Source organism: Pan troglodytes, chromosome 13 (assembly GCF_028858775.2).
Source record: "Pan troglodytes isolate AG18354 chromosome 13, NHGRI_mPanTro3-v2.0_pri, whole genome shotgun sequence".
Lineage (NCBI taxonomy): Eukaryota > Metazoa > Chordata > Mammalia > Primates > Hominidae > Pan > Pan troglodytes.
Genome location: NC_072411.2, coordinates 74,399,056 through 74,422,548, shown reverse-complemented (window position 1 = coordinate 74,422,548; position 23,493 = coordinate 74,399,056). Strand labels below are relative to the sequence as shown.

The following is a 23,493-nucleotide window of genomic DNA, read 5'->3' as shown; positions in this document are numbered from 1 at the left end:
AAGAAGGTGGAAGGCAAATGCCTTCTTTCTCCTTCTTCCTCCTCCCAGTCCCTGAGTCCTAGCAGCCAGAAATCAGGTTAGGACTATCAGGATAAGAGGGTAGCTTCAATGTAGGCTACACAAGTGTTTGTGGGAAGGCTCGGGACTCTAATGGTCACTTTAATATTGTTTCTATGGCAACATGTTTTTCTACTATCAGGAAAATAACACATCTTCTAGACCTATAATTTTCTAAATGTTCTGCACTCCTGAGATTCCACTCGTTATTTCTGGCATCACTAGTCTATCTGGAAGTCTTGGCATTCTTAACAGCCATTTGTCTGTTGTCTTCCTAAATATTAATATGAACTATTTATATATTGATATCCCTAGAAGGCAGGGATTATCAAAGCTCTGGCCAAATTTGTTTTTGGATCAAGTTGGATAAATCCCAAATCATTCTAGTTAGCAGATACTTCAACACATATAAACACACTAATTATTATATAATGATACCCAGTAAGCAAGGGAAGCTATGAGATCAGTTATAGATAAGCAAAACGTACATAAAAATTTGTCCATCAAGAAATTTCTGGGCAATTTTACATTCAAATTTATATAGATTCATGTTTACATATTACTGGAGTCTCCAGCTGTGGCTTTTATTTAGTTCTGGAACACAGATAATAGTCTTAATAGGTCAATTTATGAGCTTTTCAAAGAAACAGTTTCCCAGATCAGACAATACAGATAGCTCTGTCATAGCCACCCCTCATCAGTCATCCATATGAAGATGAAAATGATGTACAGTCAGGACCAGACCTGTCCTGTTAATTAGGTTTCCTGGTTTGTCTTACAGAGTGATCTTCCCAGCATGGCTCTAGGCAATGCTACCTGGGGGTAAGGAGAACAGAAATTCCATTCCTCTCTGACTCACTCACTGCAAAGTCTTGGATAACTAACTCAGGTATCCAGGGCTTTACTTACTTGAGGGATAAGATGGGGATGAGGAAATAAGGATACCAAGTACACGCATAATTTGGAGGAATGAAGGAGAGATTAGTGACAATATCTGCAAAGGATTACAAGAAGCCACAAATACCCTCTTTTTGGCAGAGGTATTTATAATCATAAATGTAAATATACTTTACTTTATGTTTTATCCTTTTCTACAAAATCTTCTTTCGACAGACAATTGAGACTTTACTCAAAAGACAGATGATTGAGACTTTAACACCCACATGTTATCAATTCAAAGACACACATACTGTACCGTCTCTGAAATACTCTGTCACCCAGGTTGGAGTGCAGTGGCACAATCACTGCAGCCTCGACCTCCCAGGCTCAAGTGATCCTCCCAACTGAGCCTCCCAAGTAGTTGGGACCATAGGTTCACATCACTATGTTTGGTTGCTATTTTCATTATTTTTTTGTAGAGGCAGGATCTCCCTATGTTGCCCGGGCTGGTCTCAAACTCCTGGGCTCAAAGGATCCTCCCACCTTGGCCTCCCAAAGTGCTCAGATTATAGGCTTGAACCACCACACCAAGCCCCATGTCTTAAAATTGTTATTTTCACGTTACTGAACTAGGGATGCACTTTACAATTCATGGGGGATTTTTTTGGTTTTTTTGGGGTTTTTTTTTTTTTGAGACTGAGTTTCATTCTTGTTGCCCAGGCTGGAGTGCAATGGTGCAGTCTTGGCTCACTGCAACCTTCACTTCCTGGGTCCAAGCGATTTTCCTGCCTCAGCCTCCTGAGTAGCTGGGATTACAGGCATCCGCCACCATGCTCAGCTAATTTTTGTATTAAGACATCTTAAATTTAATGACAAACAGCATTTCTTCCTTCACATACACAGACTTACCTCCTTTGGCCAACTGGCTTACAGAAAGGATTGTGATGACTACTGACTTTGGAGCCCTGAATGTTTGCAAAAGGTTGACACACTTAGAGGCAATGGCAGCACCCCCAAATCAGCAAGGCAGACCCATTTCAAACACAGCTTGATTCGTGTTCTGATAGGGGGACACACAAGATTCTATGAGACCACCTAGTTCAGATGTGGGGTGGGGAAGGGTGGTCAGGAAGACTTCTGGGAGGAAGTGATATCTTAACTGACACTGAAAGAAAGGGTTGATATTATCTAGCACAATACTACCCAAAGTGTCTTTGAAATCTATTTGAAGCCACCTTTGCAATGATTATGACAGTGAGAGAAATCCAGCATAGCTGACTCAATCTTGCTGCTAGCCTCAAAGGCTGGCTCTCCTTGTTCATTCCTGGGCATAGGCTAAGCTAGCCATGGGAAGAATTTAGTTTATAGTTTAACTTTGAAGAAAGGATGATAATAGTCCCTCCCTAAAACTGACTTCCTCCTTGTTTAGGGACTGAAACCACCTTTGTAGGAGTAATGAAAGGCCACAAGATTAGGCTAATGAGAGATGCCTGAATTCTGCTAAAATATAGGCATAGTTAAACAATAACCAACCATTGTTTCCCAGCTTGCTTTTCTATAATCCCTTACTGCTCAGGAGTCACGTGGCCAGAATTCACAAGATTTGTGACTTCCCCCATTGCCTCTATAGATAATATCACTATTGTAGAACCTAAGATTGGTCTTTTGAGGTGTTTTTCAGACTTTTGCTTTTTTGTGACTGATTGACTTTACCTGGACCTGAGACTGATAACTAAATTTTTCCCATGGTCCTGTGGCTCCCACCCAGAAGCTAATTCAGCATACAAGGACCATTTTCCACACTCATAATTTCATCCCCAATCAGTCAGCAGAACCCATTCCCCAGCCCTCTGTCTACCAAATTATTCATAAAAATCCTAGCCTCTGAGTTCTCAGGGAGGCTGATTGAGTAATAAGCTCCCAACTTTCCAGCTGGCTAGCTTTGAATTTATTACATTCTTTCTTTACTGCAATACTTCTGTCTCAGTGAATTGGCTTTTCTGTGCAGCAGGCAAGAAAAATCTGTCAAGTGCTTACATATTTGTTACCAGTCTACTGCAAGATAAGTACAGAAAGTGGCAGTTTAGAAACCTTGATAACATTATACATATATAACAAATTCACACATATAACAAATAAGTAATTTTATGTTTATTGAATCTAATAATTTAAAAATTGGGAATGTACTTTATATACCTGTTTTACATATTTTATTTTCCCAGGTCATTAATTTTATTGCATTTTACAAAAGTAAGTCAGATTGGTTGAGCCCAGGAGTCCAAGACCAGCCTGGGCAATATGGCAAAACCCTGCCTCTACAAAAACAATACAAAAATTAGCCAGGCCTGGTGGCACGTACCTGTAGTTGTAACTACTCAGGAGGCTGAGGCAGGAGAATCGCATGAGCCCAGGAAGCAGAGGTTGCAGTGAACCAAGATCACGCCACCACACTCCAGCCTGAGTGAGAGAACGAGACCCTGTCTCAAAAAAAAGTTGTTTACATTATACTCTAGTCTAGTAAGTATGCAATAGCATTTTGTCTAAAAAACGTACACATTTTAATTTAAAATACTTTATTGCTAAGAAGTGCTAACAATCATCTGAGCCTTCAGTGAATCATAATGTTTTTGCTGGTGGAGGGTCTTACCTCAATGTTGATGGCTGCTGACTGATCAGAGTGGTGGTTGCTGAAAACTGGGGTGGATGTGGCAATTTCTTAAAATCAGATAACAATGAAGTTTGCCACATTGACTGACTCTTCCTTCCATGAAAGATTTATCTGTAGCATGCAATGTTGTTTGATAGCATTTTGCCCATAGTAGAACTTCTTTGAAAATTGGAATCAATTCTATCAAACCCTGGAGCTATTTTATTAACTAAGTTTATGTAATATTCTAAATCCTTTGTTGTCATCTCGACAATGCATTCACAGCATTTTCACCAGGAATAGATTATTATCAAGAAACCAACTTTCTTTGTTCATCCATAAGAAACAACTCTTCAGTTGTTAAAGTTTTATCATGAGATTGCAGCGATTTCATCACATCTTCAGGGTCCCTTTCTAATTCAAATTCTCTTGCTATTTCTACCACATCTGTAGTTATTTTCTCCACTGAAGTCTTGAACCCCCCTCAGCCATCTATCAGGGTTGGAATCAACTTCTTCCAAACTCCTATTAATGCTGATATTTTGACTTTCCATGCATCATGAATGCTCTTAATTGCATCTAGAACTGTAAATCCTCTCCAGAATGTTTTTAATTTACTTTGCCCAGATATATCAGAGAAATGTCTATGACAGCTATAGCCTTACAAAATGTATTTCTTGAGTAATAAGTCAAATTATCTCCTTGATCCACGGTCCATGGAATGGATGTTGTGTTAGCAGGCATTAAAACAACATTAATCTCCTTGTACGTATCCATTAAGCTCTTGGGTGACTAGGTAAAGTGTCAGTGAGCAGTAATATTTTGAAAGGAATCTTTCTTTCTGAGCAGTAGATCTCAACAGTGGGCTTAAAATATTCAGCTAACCATGCTTTAAACAGATGTGCTGTCATCAGGCTTTGTTGTTCCATTTATAGAGCACAGGCAGAGGAGTTTTAGCATAATTCTTAAGGGCTCAAAAATTTTCAGAATGGTAATGAGCATTGGCTTCAACTTAAAGTACCCAGATGCATTAACTCCTAGCTATACAGTCAGCCTGTCTTTTGAAGCTTTGAAACCAGGCATTGACTTCTCTTTGGCTACGAAAGTCCTAGATGGCATCTTCTTCCAGTGAAAGGCAATTTCTTCTATTAGGCTGGTACAAAAGTAATTGCAGTTTTTGCCATTGAAAGTCTATTGTTTAGTGTAGCCACCTTCATCTTAGCTAGATCTTCTGGATCACTTGCTGCAGCTTCTACAACAGCACTTGCTGCTTCACTTTGCACTATTATGTTATGGAAATGGCTTCTCTCCTTAAACCTCGTCAATCAACCTTTGCTACCTTCTAACTTTTCTTCTGCAGCTTCCTCACTTCTCTTAGCTTTCAAAGAATTGAAGAGAGTTAGGGCCTTGCACGGATTATTAGGCTTCGGCTTAAGGGAATGTTATGGCTGGTTTGATCTTCTATCCAGACCGCAAAAACTTTCTCCATATCAGCAATAAGCCTGTTTCACTTTCTTATCATTTGTTTGTTTGCTTAAGTAGCCCTTTTAATTTCCCTCAAGAATTTTTCCTTTGCATTCACAACTTGGCTAACTGTTTAGTGCAAGAGGCCTAACTTTTAGCCTTCTCAGCTTTTGACATGTCTTCCTCACTAAGCGTAATCATTTCTAGCTTTTGATTTAAAATGAGAGATATGTGACTCTTCTTTTCACTCAAATACTCAGAGGCCATTGTAGGATTATTAATTAGCCTAATTGCTAATTAGGGAATAGGGAGGCCTGAGGAGAGGAACAGATATGGTGGGGGGGTGGGGGTGGGGGGACAGCCTATTTATGGAGGAGTCAGAAAACACACACAACATTCATCAATTAAGTTTGCCATTTTACATGGTCACAGGTCTTGACGCCCCCAAACGATTACCATAGTAACATCAAAGACATGATCACAGATCACCGTAATAGATATAATAATAATGAAAAGTTCAAAATATTGAGAAAGTTACCAAAATGTGACTCAGAGACATGAAGTGAACCCATGTTGTTGGGAAAATGGCACCGATAGACTTGCTCCACAAAGAGTTGCCCAAACCGTCCATTTGCAAAAAACACAGCATCTGTGAAGCACAATAAAGCAAAAGGTAGTAAAACGAGGCATGCCTATAGGTAGTTTCTTTGGAATTTCCTCCTCGTAAAGACAGAATGATAAAAAGCACCTACCTCACAGAATTATTGTGAGGATTAAATGAGATCACATAGGTAAAGTGCTCAGAACGGTGCCTGGCACACAGCAAGTGCTGTAGGAGCTTTTGCCGTCCTTCCTGTTTTCTGGCTAAAGCCCTGGACTAGAATGTTATGCAGTTCTGGCCCCCGGGTTATTTCTCTGTCAGCTCAGTGATGGGAGTTCATGCGTTCCTACTCCAGGACTCCAGCAGTGTGAGATACAGTCACTCACTCTGTCTCTACTTTTCTTCAGGTTTGTTTGCTTTACGGGATGCTTTACTACAGTCAAATCCTGAGAGAAAGGGCTTTGATTGGTCCAGGTGGTTTCTATCCTTATCCCCATTGGGTGAACTCTGTTGATGGGCCAGCCAATAGATCAGCAGCCCTTTTGTCAGGTCTTCTCCTAGTCCAATCAGCTCTCAGGGGCCACAGAGTGATCAGTGAGGGGTGAGGAATCACCTTGGGCTGCCTCCCTCCTTATGCAGAGGGATTTTTTGGGTGACCCTTAGGACACCTCCAGGACCGGAAGGACTAGAGTTCCCACTGCTGCACCATCAGCCCCCAAGAAGCAACCCACTTTCTTCTGCTTCCTCGGGTGCCGCCAAGAATCATCAGAAGAAGCCAACTCATTGTGTTATCTGAAAGCCAGATTCCAGGAGTTTCTTCCAAAACGCTTATAGAAGGCACCGACAGCGGGGCTGCTTCTCGACTCCCTCTTCCTGGCATAGCTGCAGGCACATTATGTCAGGGGGAACTTTTCCAAAAATTCACATGGAAAATAGCTTTCTTGTAGAAAATAATGTGCTTAAAAGGAGCTTTTATTTTCCGCATTTGCTTAATGTCGCTGGCTTAGCATACTGAAGATTGGGCAGTTTTATAAGTGTTGAGAAGATGAGTTTAGGAATCCTGAGTGATAGTATCTGGACTTCATGCTGATGGTTGCAAATGTTAGGACATCTGCAACTTATCAGGCCCTAAGTGAAGCAGACGCGTCGCAGCACCTGCCTGATAGAAGTCTTCCAGCATTGGCACATCTGGGACTGGGTTCTGCTGACACCACATAAATTTCATATCTCTATAAAGCCCTGCCCTGTGGAGAGCTCTTGAAAGGAATAAAGACCAGGAAGCCACATAAAATGTGAGCTCCAGCTTCTGTTAGCCAAGACTGAGAAAGGAAGCAAGCAGAAACAGAGGGTCCAAAATAGACAAGGCACAACATAATGAACTTATCGAGAGACAGGGCTAATATCTAACAATGGACTAGAGAGTTCATCCATCCCCCTGTCCAGGACATGATTCCCACATAATGAACTCCACATAGCAGGCTGCATTATAGCATTTCTACAGTTCAACAATTAAGGTGTTGAAAATTATAATCTCCATTTCTTGGTCTAGGGTAATCTTCTGACTTCGTTTAGTTTCTGCATGGAAGTTAGGAGATAGAGAAGTGGGGAGAAAAATGTATGTGCTTCCCAGACAGCATTTGGAGAAAGGAAGGTGGAAGTTTGAATTGGCAATGCAGAAAGCTGGAAAAGGTGCATTGTGGTTCCTGAAGCTGCAGGAGTGAGGACCATGACAAAGACATGGGGGCACCCAGGTGGAAGCACATGCCCACCTCCCATTTCCTAGGAGAAAACAAGTCAGATAGAACAGAGAAGGTGCACACAACCAGCTCTGGCACATTATAAAACTTATGCCTCAGTTCTATTTTTTTCTGTGACCATGTAACGATCATAAAGATCTATCAGGATAGAAAGTCAAGTAAAACAAACTATGTGCCCTCTCAGCTGCCCAAATGTCTTAATCATGCTAGGCCTCTGCTTACACCGGCTCTCCTTCCAGCACCATCGATGCCACTCCAATCACATCAATCTCTTTACCGCCCCTCATCAAGCCATAGTTTCCCGTATATTTTTCCCATTTGTGTGCACTGTTTCTTCTGCCTGGAATGCTTCTCCCTGCCTTTTCCACACCCCCAGGCCTCAACCAAAGTATTTTGTTTTTCTGGGAAATGTCTTCTGATGGTCCCTTTCACCTCTCCATTTCGGTCATTGTTTGCATGTAGCACGTACTGCTAGCTAGCCCCTAAAATCCATTCTCCCTGGCCGGGCGCCGTGGCTCACGCCTGTAATCCCAGCACTTTGGGAGGCCGAGGCAAGTGGATCATGAGGTCAAGAGATCGAGACCATCCTGGCCAACATGGTGAAACCCCGTCTCTACTAAAAATATAAAAATTAGCAGGGCGTGGTGGCGGGCAACTGTAGTCCCAGCTACTCGGGAGGCTGAGGCAGGAGAATTGCTTGAACCCGGGACATGGAGGTTGCAGTGAGCTGAGATCACACCACTACACTCCAGCCTGACAACAGAGCAAGACTCTGTCTCAGAAAATAAATAAATAAATAAATAAATAAATAAATAATCCATTCTCCCTGTCTTCCATAATGGGGAAGTAGCTAAATACATGGCCACCCTACCGCAGACTGACTTTCCCACACCACCCCCACTCTCAGCTTGCAGCTCTGTGTGACCGTGTGGGGAACCTGAGCAGATGTGATTTGTGCCACTCCCACCTCACTGCATTGCTTTTCTGCTCTCTGTCCCCTTCCTGTGAGCTGGAACATGGATGTACTATGAAACCCAGTGCTCACCATTGCATCAGTGAGCTAGCACTAGGTAACAAGCCACCTTAAAACCCAGGCTTAAAACAAGAATCATTTCTTCTCTTGGAGAGTTGGCTAAGTGGCTTTGCTTCAAGCTATGGGTCTGGCAGGGCCTGACTCTTGCTGGGGTTGAGTTCTGATCTGTTCCACAAGTGTTCATTTTGAGACCCAAGCTTAAGGGGCAGCAGCTACCTAGGGGAACTTCTTACTGTGATGGCAGGGATGGCAGAGGGTGAGCCTAGCTGTGCAAGCACATGTCAAAATTCTGCTTGAGCCACACTTGCTCCCAACCTTGCCTTGGCCAAAGCAAGTCACATGGTGGAGGCCAAATTCAAGAGGAGGAGCACAAAACATCTTTTATAGAGGTTTAGGGGAGGAAATAACTATTTTTGAGCAATAATCTAATCTACCTCAGTCATGCAGAGAAGGACAAAGTCTTTGGGTGGAAGGGGAGCAATATGGATTCCTCGATGACTGTGTACGCACAGCATCCTGCCTACCCACCCTCACTGTTAGGCAAGATAAATGAATTCATTGCTTCTTTAAGCCACAGAATTGTTGGGTCTGTTTGTTAAAGCTGCTTAGCCTTTTACCCTGAGGAATGTAACATGGTTTCCACTACAGCACATATTATTTGTTCTTTCTTTGGTTTGTTTTTCTTTTCCTAGTAGAAGTTTTTTGCTTGTTTTTTTTTTGTATGCTTGTTTGTTTTTGAGATAGGATCTTGCTGTCGCCCAGGCTGAAGTGCAGTGGCACAATCAGGGCTCACTGCATCATCAACTTCCCCTGCTCAAGTGATCCTCCCACTTCAGCCTCCCAAGTAGCTGTGACTACAGGCATGTGCCACCACACTCAGCTATTTTTTTATTTTAGTAGAGATGAGGTCTTGCTATGTTGCCCATGCTGGTCTCAAACTCCTGAGTTCAGACAATCCTCCTGACTCAGTCTCCCAAAGTGCTGGGATTACAGGCATGAGCCACCGTGCCTCGCCAGAAATTCCTTGAAATCAACAATTATGTCTTAATTAATTTTTGAATCCCTAGACCTACCATAGGATCTATTGTAGAGTGAGTGAATATTCAATGAAAGTTTGCTAACTGATCAAATGAATTTCCTATTTTCTATTACTTTCACCTGGAAATAAATATGTGTTTAAAAAAGCGTTGCTTGCGGTAGTTACGAAAATAACAAAAGCATATTACAGGACCTAGATCATGGGTATCCAACATTTTGGCTTTCCTGGACCACATTGGAAGCAGAAGAATTGTCTTGGGCCACACATAAAATACGCTAACACTAACGATAGCTGATATGCATAAATAAATGAATAAATAAATACATAAATAAAATAATTGGCTGGGTGTGGTAGCTCACACCTGTAATCCCAGCACACCTGTAATCCCAGGCCAAGGTGGGCAAATTACCTGAGTTCAGGAGTTTTAGACCAGTCTGGCCAACATGGTGAAACCCCATCTCCATTAAAAATACAAAAATTAGCTGGGCATGGTGGCATGTGCCTACAGTCCCAGTACTTGGGAGGCTGAAACAGGAGAATTGCTTGAACCCCAGAGGCAGAGGTTGCAGTGAGCTGAGATTGTGCCACTGCACTCCAGCCTGGGTGACAGAGCAAGACTCTGTGCATAATTTTCGTGATTTCCTCCACAGAGATAAGCAAAAAATCCTTGCCTTCAAAGGGTTGGACATGGTTGCCCTAGATGCTAACTTCCTCAAAATGTATAGATGATATGCAGATATGTGATTCCTCACAAGGAAAGTGGCTTCAGGAGGACATTCATTCATTTATCTAGTCATTGCATAAATACTTACTTAGTGCCTACCCTAAGCCTGGCACCAATCTAGGATGAGGATGGATATAGCAGTGAAAAACCAAGACTCCTCAGGAAGCTCACATTTTAGGGGAGAAAGAGAGAGATGATAAATACATAAGTGAAAGATCAAGCAGACTGAATGGAGGTGTCTGAGAATTGGGGAAGGATGGAACTCTCAGTGATGATAACATTTGAACAAAGACCTAAGGAGGTGATGGAACCACATATTGCTATCTGAGAGAGAGCTTCTGGATAGATGGACTGTCAAGTATAGAAGACCCGGGTGGGAGCCACCCTAGTTGTGTTCAAGAAACAGCGAGGATGCTACTACGGCTGGAGCACACAAGGGGGAGAGTGGTAGAAAATGTCCTTGGATATTGAATTTGCCAAAGAAGGCAGAAAAAGCCCAAATAGGTTTGACCAGCTAGGGGATTCTTAACACGTATTTAGTCAATGGACATTCAAACAACAGGTTTCTGTGGCTGTCCATGGTTGTGAAATCCATAGTGTTGAAGTAGTACTTGTCTTTGCCTAAGTGTCTTTGTGACAGTGTCTTTGTGCAGTGCTCAGGAATCAGGTGCCCATAGCTTAAACCCATTGATATCCTTGGGTTCAGCTGGGTGCAGTGGCTCAGGCCTATAATCCCAGCACCTTGGGAGGCTGAGGCAGGTGGATCACCTGAGGTCAGGAGTTCGAGACCAGCCTGGCCAACATTGTGATACCCTGCCTCCACTAAAAATACAAAAATTAGCCAGGCATGGTGGTGGGCGCCTGTAGTCCCAGCTACTCAGGAGGCTGAGGCGGGTGGATCACCTGAGGTCAGGAGTTTGAGACCAGCCTGGCCAACATTGTGATACCCTGCCTCTACTAAAAATACAAAAATTAGCCAGGCATGGTGGTGGGCGCCTGTAGTCCCAGCTACTCAGGAGGCTGAGGCAGGAGAATTGCTTGAACCTGGGAGGTGGAGGTGGCAGTGAGCAGAGATCATGCCATTGCACTCCAGCCTGGGTGACAGAGCAAGACTCTGTCTCAAAAAAAAAAAAAAAAAAAGATAGCCTCAGGTTCATTTGTCCACGCTCCTTCTCCAAAAGATAAGTTGGGAAAATTAATATCAATTCTCAATCAACATCAAGTTCAAGATGATCTTTGAGGTGTAGTTTTCAGCAGATTAATGACAGACATTCCTGCCTCTTCCCCATCGCTAGGAGCTAGATGGCACTGAACAGGAGAGATGGGATATTAGCATATTCCCGGCTGCCTCTCTTTGAATCTGTATTGGCCACACATGTCTTCACTTAGTTTCAAGCCCACGTGCCCCTCTCTGCCCCACCCTTGCTCCCACCCCATTCTTTTTCCTTTTCAAAGAAAAGCCATAGCCATGTTATAATTGTTGCTTTTCTGTTGGAGAAGCGATATTATAGATTGGGTAGAAAATGTTCAAACAGAATTTAAAAAATTGAAAGCTTCTGAACATACTGTCTTAACACAGCCTCTTGAGACCTATTAACTGACTAGAAAGAAGGAAATTAGCAATGGGAAGGTGGAGTTGAGTGCAGTTTCTCCTGCCTTTTTGTATATTCTAGATGGAATTGCTGGGATAATAAAAGTTAAATATTCTAGGGTAATTGCCATTCCAGTCAATCCTATAAAAACATCATCAGAACTAGGGTTCTGACGTTGTTCCAGATATGGTAAATACCAGAACAGAGGAGGAATTTGGGAAAGGGTGAGCACACCCTTTGCTGGATTTTGACCTGTTTGTTATCTGTTGTTATGGATTCTTCAGTGTTCAAATCAGTCTTTCGACTCAGAACTCTGAATCACAGGTCTCTAGATTCCCCAAAGAGAAACAGCCCCATTCCTTGTGATGTATTAGCCTAGTAAATTATAATTTTATTTGTTCTATTAAGCAGCTGAAGTTCAGCACATTTTTAATCATTTTGTACAATAGGCATTAAATGATTCTGAATGCCAGGCACCTAATCAGATTAAGAAAATCTTCATGTTGGCCAAAGGTTTATGCTTTTATACTGCAGTAAATTCCCCCATCATCTAATTCTTTCTACTCTACCCCAGCTCAGGGAAGACAGCAAAGCAACCCAAGGCTTTCAGAGACGCCTCCTCATACAAGGCCTTATCAGGTGCTCCCCTCTCCTCTCCAATCTTTCATATTGCTAGTGAGGGTAGGAGAATGGGCCCAGTTACACAAGATTAAAATGGAGACTTAATTGACCAGGCATGGTGGCTCATGCCTGTAATCCCAGCACTTTGGGAGGCTGAGGCAGGTAGATCACCTGAGGTTGGGAGTTCAAGACCAACCTGACCAACATGAAGGAAACAATGTCTCTACTAAAAATACAAAATTAGCCAGGTGTGGTGGCACATGCCTATAATCCCAGCTACTTGGGAGGCTGAGGCAGGAGAATCGCTTGAACCCAGGAGGCAGAGGTTGCAGTGAGCCGAGATCACGCCATTGCACTCCAGCCTGGCAACAGGGCGAGACTCTGTCTCAAAAAAAAAAAAAAAAAAAAAAAAAAAAAAAGATTTTACTTTCTCCTTCCACTCAAGAAAAGATCCTAGGTGGATGCATAACACAGCAGGCACTGTTGAAATCCCTTGAGCTGAACCATGAGACTTCTGAGGGGCTGGCCCCGGTCCCTGGGAGGATGTGGGAACAGTGCGAGCTGGGGCACCCATGCTAAGCTGAGTCCCTTTGGTGATGGGCTATGCATGAGGCCACAGGATTTGGAGAACTGAGCTTGGCCATGAGCACCAGCCAATGACCCCACACTAGGGGATTAGGGAAGTGAGGCAGGCAAGATGGAAGCAAGGGGAATGGGCTAACCCCAGGCAAACTTTATAGCCACATGCCAGCCAAGCCTACCTGCACTCATTCTTCCTATGTTAAAATCATTATAGGGATCCTACACACTCATCTGTTTCTATAGTTTTGCATATTGGGTAGTCTAACTTTATTCCTTGGTGGATTCCCTTTAGAAAAATCCAATTTTATCTTAGATTTATGTCACACTGTCTGTTTTGGCTACTTCGGTGCTGGTGACAGATTCCAGGAGCCAGCTAGCATTGTCCCACCTCTTAGTCAGGGTGTATGAAGGGCAGGGGTGGTGGTGGGAAGCAACAAGAACACCAGCTCATATTGTATAGCATGGCCTCATATTTTATCACATTTAACCCTTACAACACTGTAAAATAAATATGATGGCCCCTATTTTACACATGAGGAAACTAAATATAGAGATTTAGAGAAATAAATAGACCATAGATTCCAGGTAAAGTCCAGGGGCACTGGGTCTGATAATGAGGTGAAAGCAGAAGGAGGTATTATAGGTTGAATTTGTGTTCCCCACAAAAAGACATATTGAAGCCCTAACCCCTGCTACCTAGAATGTGATCTTATTTGGAGATAGGGTCTTTACAGGTGTCATCAAATTACAGTGAGGTCATTAAAGTGAGCCCTAATCCAATATGACTGGTGCCCTTATAAAAAGGGGGAATTTACGCCGGGCGCAGTGGCTCACACCTATAATCCCAGCACTTTGGGAGGCCGAGGCAGGCAGATCACAAGGTTGGGAGACCGAGGCGAGGCCATCCTGGCTAATACAGTGAAACCCCATCTCTAACAAAAATACAAAAAATTAGCCACACATGATGGTGGGCGACTGTAGTCCCAGCTACTCGGGAGGCTGAGGCAGGAGAATCGCTTGAACCTGGGAGGCAGAGGTTGCAGTGAGCCGAGATGGCACCACTGCACTCCAGCCTGGGCAACAGAGTGAGACTCTGTCTCAAAAAAAAAAAAAAAAAAAAGGTGGTGGTAGAATTTGGACATGGAGATCAACACCCATAGAGGGAAGACAATGTGAAGAGGCCCTGGGAGAAGGAGAGAGGTGTGGAGCAGATCCTTCCTGCACAGCCCTTGGGAGGAACCAATGCTCCTGCAGCTTGATCTTCACCCTCCAGCCTGCAGCACTGTGAGGTAAAAACCTTCTGTTGTTTAAGCCACCCAGTTTGTGGCGTTTTGTCACGGCAGCCCTAGAAAACTAATGCAGGAGGGAAAGAATGGTGGGAATGTGGACACGGATCCTCCATCTTGGGAAGGGCAGGATGTGGACATCACTGGGGAAACTTCCCAGCCTCCCAGCCACAGGGCTCAGCTCGGATCACCAGCCAGCACCCTGAGGGAGACTGCACAGGTGGCTCTGAGTTTCACATGGATAAAACGGTTGCCGCCCTGGGAGGGAACTCCAGCTTGAGTGACAGCCCCAGGAGCCCCCTTGTACCTGAAAGGTGCTGGCCATTGTGGGCACAAGGACATAAAAGTGAGCTGCATGAGGGAGGGGTGGGTGTGCTGGCGCAGACTTGACCGTGCATCTTGGCCTCCTGCCCTATGACTCCATCCCTTCCCTCACTCCAACTGCCTGGGATCACTTCCCAAATAAACTGGCATGAAATGCGGCTATTCTGAATTGAGCTGTGCTAGAAATAAAAAATATGCACCACATTTCAAAGAATGAACAAAGAACACAAAATCCCTCCTCATATTAGTTTTCCAGGGCTGCTGCAACAACCACAAATTCAGTAATTTAAAATGATAAAAGCTTATTCTCTCCCAGTTCTGGAGGCCAGAAGTCCGAAACCAGGATGTTAACAGAGCCTCCTAATTCTTGGACGCCCCCAGGAATTCCCTGGCTTGTGGCTGCATAATTCCCATCTCTGCCTCTGTCTGCACATGGCCTTTACCTCTCTGTCTCTGTATTTCCTCCTCTTCTCTTATAGGGACACTTGTCATTGGACTTAGGGCCCACCCTGATAATCCAGAATGATCTCACCTTGAGATCCTAAATTTAATTACATCTGCAAAGACCCTTCTTCCAAAAAAGGTCACATTCACTGGTTCCAGGGGTTAGGACATGGACACAACTTTTGAAGGACCACATTTCAACCCATTATACTCCTTAACATATATATATATTTTATGTTGACCACATGTCACATTAGTTTACTAGGACTGCCATAACGAAATGCCACTGGATGGCTGGCTTAAACAACAGGAATTTATTTTCTCACATTTTGATTATGTTGGGTTAAATGCAATCTACTATTTACTTTTGAATTAAAAAGGAAGGCTGGGGGCATCTTAAACACTCCTTCACAAATTTGCCCAGGGTCTACCCTTATGTTTCCCATTGCCCGCTCTCCTCTCCTAACCCTGACCAGGGCAAGGGCTGTTAATGGGAAAACTTGGGATCTGGGTTTCTGGGCAGTTTTGAGGAGCACCTGGAAAAAGGAAGCTAGGGAGAAGGTCCTGGTGCTGTTATTACTGAGGAGCTTTCCAGGACAGAAAAAGGATACCTAATAACTTGAATGTAAGTACATGTTGTGCAACCACGACTTCACTCCAAATGCACCCTGTATCTGCACGTCTTGAGTGAAGTCTACCACACACCCACATGTCTTATATGAGCAGTTTCCTTAAAGAAATCAAGCAAAGAGTCTGGTTGGCATGGGCTGAAGAGGAGAGCAGCCAGAGGTGGGGTGTGTGTGAGCCCAAGGCCAGCTGGAGGAGGCCTTGGAACCACAAGTGACCATGAAAGCCCTGAAGCTTTGCAAAGATCTTTGGGAGGAGGCCTCCGACTTCCCACAGGATGTGTGACAGGGGCTCGAGTTAATTTTATTTTAAATCTCAAAGGACAGGGTGACGTCAACTGACATCTGGGTTGCACTTGTTATCAAGGAGTTGAAATGAAGACAGAGGAGGCATGCTTATCAGATTTGTGGAGGACAGGAAGCTGAAAGGAACAGCAAACACCCAATTACAATCCCCAAAAGTCTCAACAAGCTAGAATGCCAGCCTGAATTTAATAAGAGAAAACTTAATAAGGATGAGGGAATGTCCTGCACTTGAGATAAAATAAATAAATAAACCAAAATAAAACAAACTGTCCATGCAAAACACATGAAAATGGGTCAGGGGTTTAACTCAGATGAGGGCACCTGAAAAGCTGAATTTGAAGGTGTTCTGATAGAAAAATGAGATGCAAAGGAGGGAATAGGTAATCAGTTCCATTTTTCCTGGTTAGACCCCTGGAATATCAACTTCAGGTCTGCCTACTGTCCAGTTAGAAGGATGCAAACCAGAGTGCATTCAGAGAATAAATGGCTAGCGTGATTCACACAACCCCGGACTGCATAATGTAGGAATAGTGCTGTTTAGCTGGAGAAGACAAGAGTATTAGTCCATTTTGCATTGCTAAAAAGGGATACCTGAAACCAGGTAATTTATAAGGAAAAAAGATTTATTTTGGCTCGCAGTTTTGCAGACTGTACAAGAAGGATGGCACCAGCATCTGCCTCTGGAGTGAGGGCCTCAGGAAGCTTACAATCATGGTGAAAGGCAAACAGGGAATGGGTGTGTCACATGGTGAGGAGAAAGCAAGACAGAGAAGGAAATCCCAGACTCTTTTTAACAATCAAATCTCACATGAAGGGAAGGCATTACCACTGGGAGGGCACACCAAGCTGTTCATGAAGGATCCACCCCCATGAAGCAAATACCTCCCACCAGGCTCCACCATGACCTCCAACATTCGGGATCACATGTCAACATGAGATTTGGAGGGGACAAACATCCAAACCATACCAATAAGCTTCAGAGTGACTCAAGAATTCTCTATAAACATCTACAATTCTCCTGCATGGAGAAAGACTGGGCTTGTCATGTCTGGCTCTGAGGAGTGAACTCAGGACAGTGAGTGGATACTTCAGGGAGAAACTGGAGTAATGTATAATGAAGAAACCCGATGTGCCCATTAGTATTGATTTAACTGTAAGTAACAGAAAACCTGATTAATAATGACTTAACCAAAGAAACATTTTTGCCACTTAAAAAGAAGCCTAGAAGTAACCTGTGGTTAAGGCTCTCCAACCTTCTTCTCCACCATCCTCAGTGTTGGCCTCATCCTTCTCTCTGTGGCCTCATGGACACAAGATGGCTGCTGAAGTTCTAACAGCACAAGTCTGCACTCAAAGTGAGGGAGGAGGGTGACAGCGAGAGGGTGGCCAAGGCAGCAAAGAGGACCTTTTCCTTAATGGTGCTATCATTTTGTCAGAAAAGAAAATAATTGGGCCAGGCAAAGCGGCGGCTCATGCCTATAATCCTATCCCTTTGGGAGCCCAAGGTGGGTGGATCACCTGAGCCCAGGAGTTCAAGACCAGCCTGGGCAACATGGCAGAAACTTGTCTCTACACACAATACAAAAATTAACCAAGTGTGGTGGCAAGAGCCTGTAGTCCCAGCTACCAGGGAGGCTAAGGTGGAAGGATTACTTGAGTCCAACACTTCAAGGTTGCAGTAAGCTATGATTGGGCCAGTGCACTCCAGCCTGGGCAACAATGGAATCCTGTCTCAAAAGAAAAAAAGAAAAGAAAATAATTTCTCAGATGTCCTTGTATATTTCATTGGCCACACTGGGTTATATGGCCAATTCTGGCTGCAAGAGAGGCTAGAAAAAAACTATCTGCTTTTCCAGCCTATGCAATAGAAGACTAGCAAGGATAAGGAGATGGCTTTTCAGTTGCCCCCAACAGTGTCTACCACAACAAAGTTACCTGTGATTCAACCCACAGATTAGCTTAGTCTTTTTTTTTTTTTTTGAGACAGGATCTCACTGTGTTGCCCAGGCTGGAATGCAATGGCATGACCAAAGCTCACTGCAGCCTCAGACTCTTGGGCTCCAGTGATCCTCCCACCTCAGCCTCCCAATGCCACGTGCCATGATGCCCGGCCAATTTTTTAATTTTTTGTAAACGTGGGGTCTTGCTTTTTTGCCCAGGCTGGTCTTCAACTCCTGGTCTCAAATGATCCTCCTGCCTCATCCTCCCAAAATGCTGGGATTACAGGCATGAGCCACCACATCCAGCCTGGCTTAGTCTTTCTAATGCAAATATACGTATGTTTCTATAAGCACATATACCCATACACAAATTTTCACAAATGTGGAATTATGTATTATAAATAGTTTTAGTTCCTGGTTTTCTCACTTAGCATTTATAGTATCTTCACATATCATTTTCAAATTCCTTGAAGATATTATTTTCAGCAGCTGCATAATATCCCACATGGACATTACACATTCAACCATTCCCCTACTTTTGGACATGTAGCACTTTCTAGCTATCGTCTCCAGAGACAGACTGCTATGGAAGTTATTGAGTTGCCCACCCCTGGAAGTATTCCACCACAGGTATGGAATAGATAGCATACCAGTATCGGGTAGGTTACTGGACTATATGACATTTCAAGCCCTTCCCTGCCTCAAGATGCTGATGATAGGGTTTAAAGAGATGGAGGTCATTAGGGAGGATCACTGTGCCCTGACCAACTACACCTTCATCTCTGTTTATCTTCCCTTTGCCTGCTCCTGAGCACAAAAGCTGTATACAACATTCCTACTCCAGATACCCTCAAGGTCAGCCCCTCACAGTGCCTGCCACACCATCTTCTTCACAATCTTCTATCAACAGAAAGAACCTGAATCACTCTTGACTTGCCTTAAAATTGCTGCAATGAAGACAGCAGCACCTCTGGCTCTTATCACTGGGGACACACTTGAGAATCAGCTTGAAGGACCCAAACCTGAAGAGAGGGGCTGAGTATGGAAAGAGCTTGAGACACCAAGAGTGATGACAACATTGCAGTGGTGCTGTTCTGCTGCCTCTTGCTGCTACGAAGGCCTATTTGTGGCTTTCCAGCGTGCCTCCAGGACAGGCGGGGGACAGGGACGACGACTCATCTCCAGGATCAGCAGACACCTCTGAGGTCACTTAGGTGAGCTGGATAGTGGAGTGAGTGAGACATGTCAGCATATCCTTGGGTTAATGTGCTAGGGGTTCCAGATGCAGGAGTAGTGCTAGGGACAAGACAGATACCTGCCTTATCAGCACAGAGCTTGATATCAGCCTTTTGCTATATACAGTTATGTTCAGGGGCTGTGATCTGACCTAAGGCTGTCTGAATCTAAATTTGCCTTCTGTGGAACTGATATGCATTTATTCTCTTGAACAGGGTCAATAAGCCAAGCCTACGACTCAAATACTAGAATTTAACACAAAGGTTTTTGACAGAAGCAACCTGCAAGATGACCACCCAGTGACAAAAAATATATATATATAGCCATCAACAACTTTTGCAAGACAACCACCCAATGACAAAAAAAAAAAAAAAAGCCATCAACAACTTTATCAGTGTATTCTCAGCTATATGGAGCTTAACTCATTCCTCTATAGTATCTTGCTCCTTTAAGTGGTTACAGGGAACAAATATTTAAGGTCAAATAACTTTGGTCAACTTTAGTGATATAATATTGCTTGCTGCGATAATTTGGTCTTTTTTCTAAAATGGAACTCTCTTTGCCTGGGGGTTGTATTGTATTAGAAAGGTCACACAGTTTGCAAGAGCAAGCAGCCCGAAAGTTGATTTTCTTGCCTATGAGGGCATTGTGTCTATGAGGAACATCTCACAACACAATCTTGTCTGCACTGATACCCACGAGGGGCCAACCAGAGGCCAGAGCACAAGATCTGAGCAGAGGATCTCATTTGTGTCTCAGCTCTGCCAACAATTCCCGCAAAAGCATGTCTCCTAGTTTCTTCACTACTTAATTTCTCCAGGTACAGGTCGTTATGTGAAGTCCTTGAACCTGGCCGCCAGATGGGGAAACTCATAACATTCTTACTACTAACAGCTGCCCTTTTCCCCTAGGTTAGTATCAGAGAAAGCCTCTTACAATATTATTGTAATTTTGGACTAGGAACAAGTCTCATCCTTGTGTGAATCACAAGTCTTTTAAAATTCTACCGATTCTAAATTTTAGAACAGAACAAGATGTGTCTAATCTTGGTGAAGCATAAGTTTGAAAAGATGTTAAATATCCTGCTTATATTCTCTATTGCAAACTCTCATAAGATGCAGAACATTGTATAAGTCAACCTGCTGGCTTCTAGCACTGGACAGACCAAATCCCTGGCCTCCAGGAACTTTCAACATGGAGGAGAAACCAACTGAACAAATTATTAATGTGGGTATTGAGAGAGAAAGAAAAAGGCACGCAGAGGGTACACGTATTTTTGAACAGCTATAATAGACACATCTGGGATATCTCTCCAGCCCACAGTGACCTGCTTTCTCTGAGAACTACCTCCTCCCACAGCTATGGCATCCAGTGGCCATATTTACACATCATCACCTATCCCCCGCTCTGTCAGAGACAGTTGGACCAGGAGTGGACACCTAACCAAGCTGAGCCAAATTCTCTCTCCTGAGAATCGAATTGTGATTCAGAGCACCTGTAAACCCAGGCAATGTAGGCCATCTATATCTCTGAAGAAAGAGGAGGACAAATAGAACAAGAGACAGAGTCACCAGACCCCGTGTGTCCCTATCCACAGAGACTGAGAAGATGGCTGCCCTGCCCACGGATGCTCTGTCCTTTCTGGTTCTGGACTCCTGTGGGGCCTCGGCAACATTCCTACCATCGTGACACAGCCTTGTATCCTATGAGACATTCCCCCTTTCTTCTTCCCCTGGCTCAGGTACATTTGCTGTTACATCCCAAATAGTCTTGATGAGGACCTGAGCATAAACATGCCCCGGTTCATATAAAAACAGATGTAGATAATCAAAAACAGTCAATAATCCATAAGCCATTTCTGGCTATGGAAGATAGCGTAAAACAAGTATGTTTAAATTGCTGGACTTCATAACACCTCTGATGATAGTACAAACCCACAGCAACATTAAACTGATTTGCCCAGACCTGCAAAGCCCATCCATTACCCTTGTTCTGCCTCAGGCTCTGCTCCTCTCTGCTCTCTGGTCCTTACAAGGCCTGAGTAGCATCGCCTCTCCCCTTCCTCACTCTACCTCATCTCCCCAGAATGTCCACAGCCACTCCACTGATGCCAGGCTCAGCCTGACACATCTTTCCTGGGAGAAAGTATTTTTAAAGGCCCTTCTTGATAGCAGCAAGCGAAAGAGATGGCAGCCTGAGCAAATAGTCACTAGAAGAGGCAAGACTGCTTTGGGAAGAGTTTACCATTGCACCTCAGATGATGCGGAAACAAACAGAGCCTGCAAGAGAAGCCAGAGAGGCCCTGAGTGGCTTCCTGGCCGATGAGGGTCTCAAGTGTGGTTCAGAGATTTTCATGGAAGAGCCATGAGAAAGGAACCTGTTTGAGGATCCATATGAATAAAATTGTTGAGGGGACAAGAGCAAATTGTCTGGGTGACAAGAGTGTGTGAGCAGGGGTCGGGGTGGCAGGAACTAGAGCAGGAGCTACAAAGCCTGGGTAAGGCCCTGTATTCCTGGAAACAAAACCCAGCAACTGCATTAAAAAGGGATTTCTTTGTATAACTCAAGCTCTCCTTGTGGCAAAATAATCCTTCCTTCTTCCTGTTGGCAGCTCCTCATGAGCAAAACTAGGTTAGAAACACACACAATCACACACACATTCAGAGACACACATAGACTCACACACCGCACCACTCACACTACCGCATGTTCTGAGGGTTGCCCTCATTGCCTCCCAACACATGTCCAAAGAAGTGTATGATGCCTATTGAATAGCAAGGTGCCCTGAGATCACATTGGGGACCCAAAAATATGCACATAAGGAGCAGCTTCCAGTTCACCAAGGACTTTGTCCTGTTTATCTCATTCAATCGCAGAACAAGAAGGCATGGAGGACCCTCAGGGAGCTCCCTTCTAATACAGCTCCCTCCGTGTCCATATGAAACCAAGGCCTAGTGTGGTTGCCAAAAAATGACCCTAGGCCAAAGTAAGACCTTCTAGGCTTGGCTAGATTTTTCTTTGTCTCCCAATCTAATAGAACAGGCCAGGCTGGCCCAGCTCCCAGCTCCAGCACACGAGGTTTTGCCAACAGGCTTCACGAGTGCCCAGCAGAAAGGTTGCCAAGCTCAGACCTCACCCTGGCTCATTATCCACAGGCAGGGCTCTCCCATGACTTTCTGGCTGCCCTTGCTGCCACCTCTCTTTGTGGGACAGCTGTACAAGTTTGGCCGCTGGTGACTTCAGTCACAGGTCTTGTTTTTGTTTGGCGGATAAACGTGATCAAGTTCCAAGTCCTCCTACTAAGACAGAGGGTATTCTGATTCTCTGTGACACCTGCACCATCTTAACATTGTCTGTGTCACCCAGATCCTGGAGTGGCCCACGCCTGAGTCTTGAGGATAAGGGACCACAGGAGAAGAGGAAGCTGTGGTCGTCAGAGAGTCCCAGCACCCTCTTCTCTTTACAGAATCACCTTCCATGTTTGCCTGCCAGTGGATCTTTTCAGTTATTCTTTTTATTTTATTATTATTTTTTTGGGACAGAGTCTCGCTCTGTTGCCCAGGCTAGAGTGTAGTGGCATGATCTCGGCTCACTGCAACCTCTGCCTTCAGGGTTCAAGTGATTTTCATGCCTCAGCCTCTAGAGTAGCTGGGATTACAGGCATGAGCCATCACGCCTGGCTAATTTTTGTATTTTTAGTAGAAACAGGGTTTCACCACGTTGGCCAGGCTGGTTTCGAATTCCTGATCTGCCTGCCTTGGCCTCCCAAAGTGCTGGGATTAAAGGTGTGAGCCACTGTGCCCAGCCTCAGTTATTCTTTTGTGCCTCAATGATTACAGTTCTCCCATGTCCTGAAAAGCTTCTCTCCTAGGAAACACTTGGACCATCCAGTACAGTCACTGACTGTAGCTTAAAAGACCTATGTCAATCTTTCTAAAAGTGAGGTAGACATCAGAAACACTGGGTCTTTGTTAAAAATGAAGACTGAGGGCCCTCTCCCAGCCTTTCTGAATTAGAATCTCTTGGAGTAGTGGCTGGAAATCTGATGTTTTACAAAAGTGCCCCAGTGAAAGTGATGTACATCAATGTGAGTCTGACTCAATTATGCCTTACAATATGGAATAATTGTGCTCCCTGTGTCCTCTGGGTCTTGTCTTCTAGATCTCTGTCAAAAAAAGGTAAAAGATTGTGAAAATGCTAACTTAATGACTAAGATTATTTCTTGGAGGCAGGGGTCCATTTCTTCTGCCCTGACTTCACCTTACCTCATCAAGCCCCAATAGTAGACAGGATAATTGCCCATGAAGGATACCTAAAACCAGAGACTCATGGACC

At 44.0% G+C, this 23,493-nt stretch overlaps 1 long non-coding RNA gene across 2 annotated transcripts in view; it reads right to left on the bottom strand.

Annotated features, from left to right (window-relative positions):
* Positions 1-3,295: 3,295 nt before the first annotated feature.
* The window catches only part of LOC107973828 (uncharacterized), a 257,209-nt gene continuing 237,011 nt past the window's right edge, over positions 3,296-23,493 (bottom strand). Inside the window, exon 5 of one of the 2 annotated variants that reach the window (XR_001716302.3) lies at positions 3,296-3,393. This is a non-coding gene — a long non-coding RNA (uncharacterized LOC107973828). Of the gene's footprint in view, positions 3,394-5,585; positions 5,697-23,493 lie in introns of those variants that run through there. The other variant, XR_010150133.1, reaches the window with a different exon arrangement.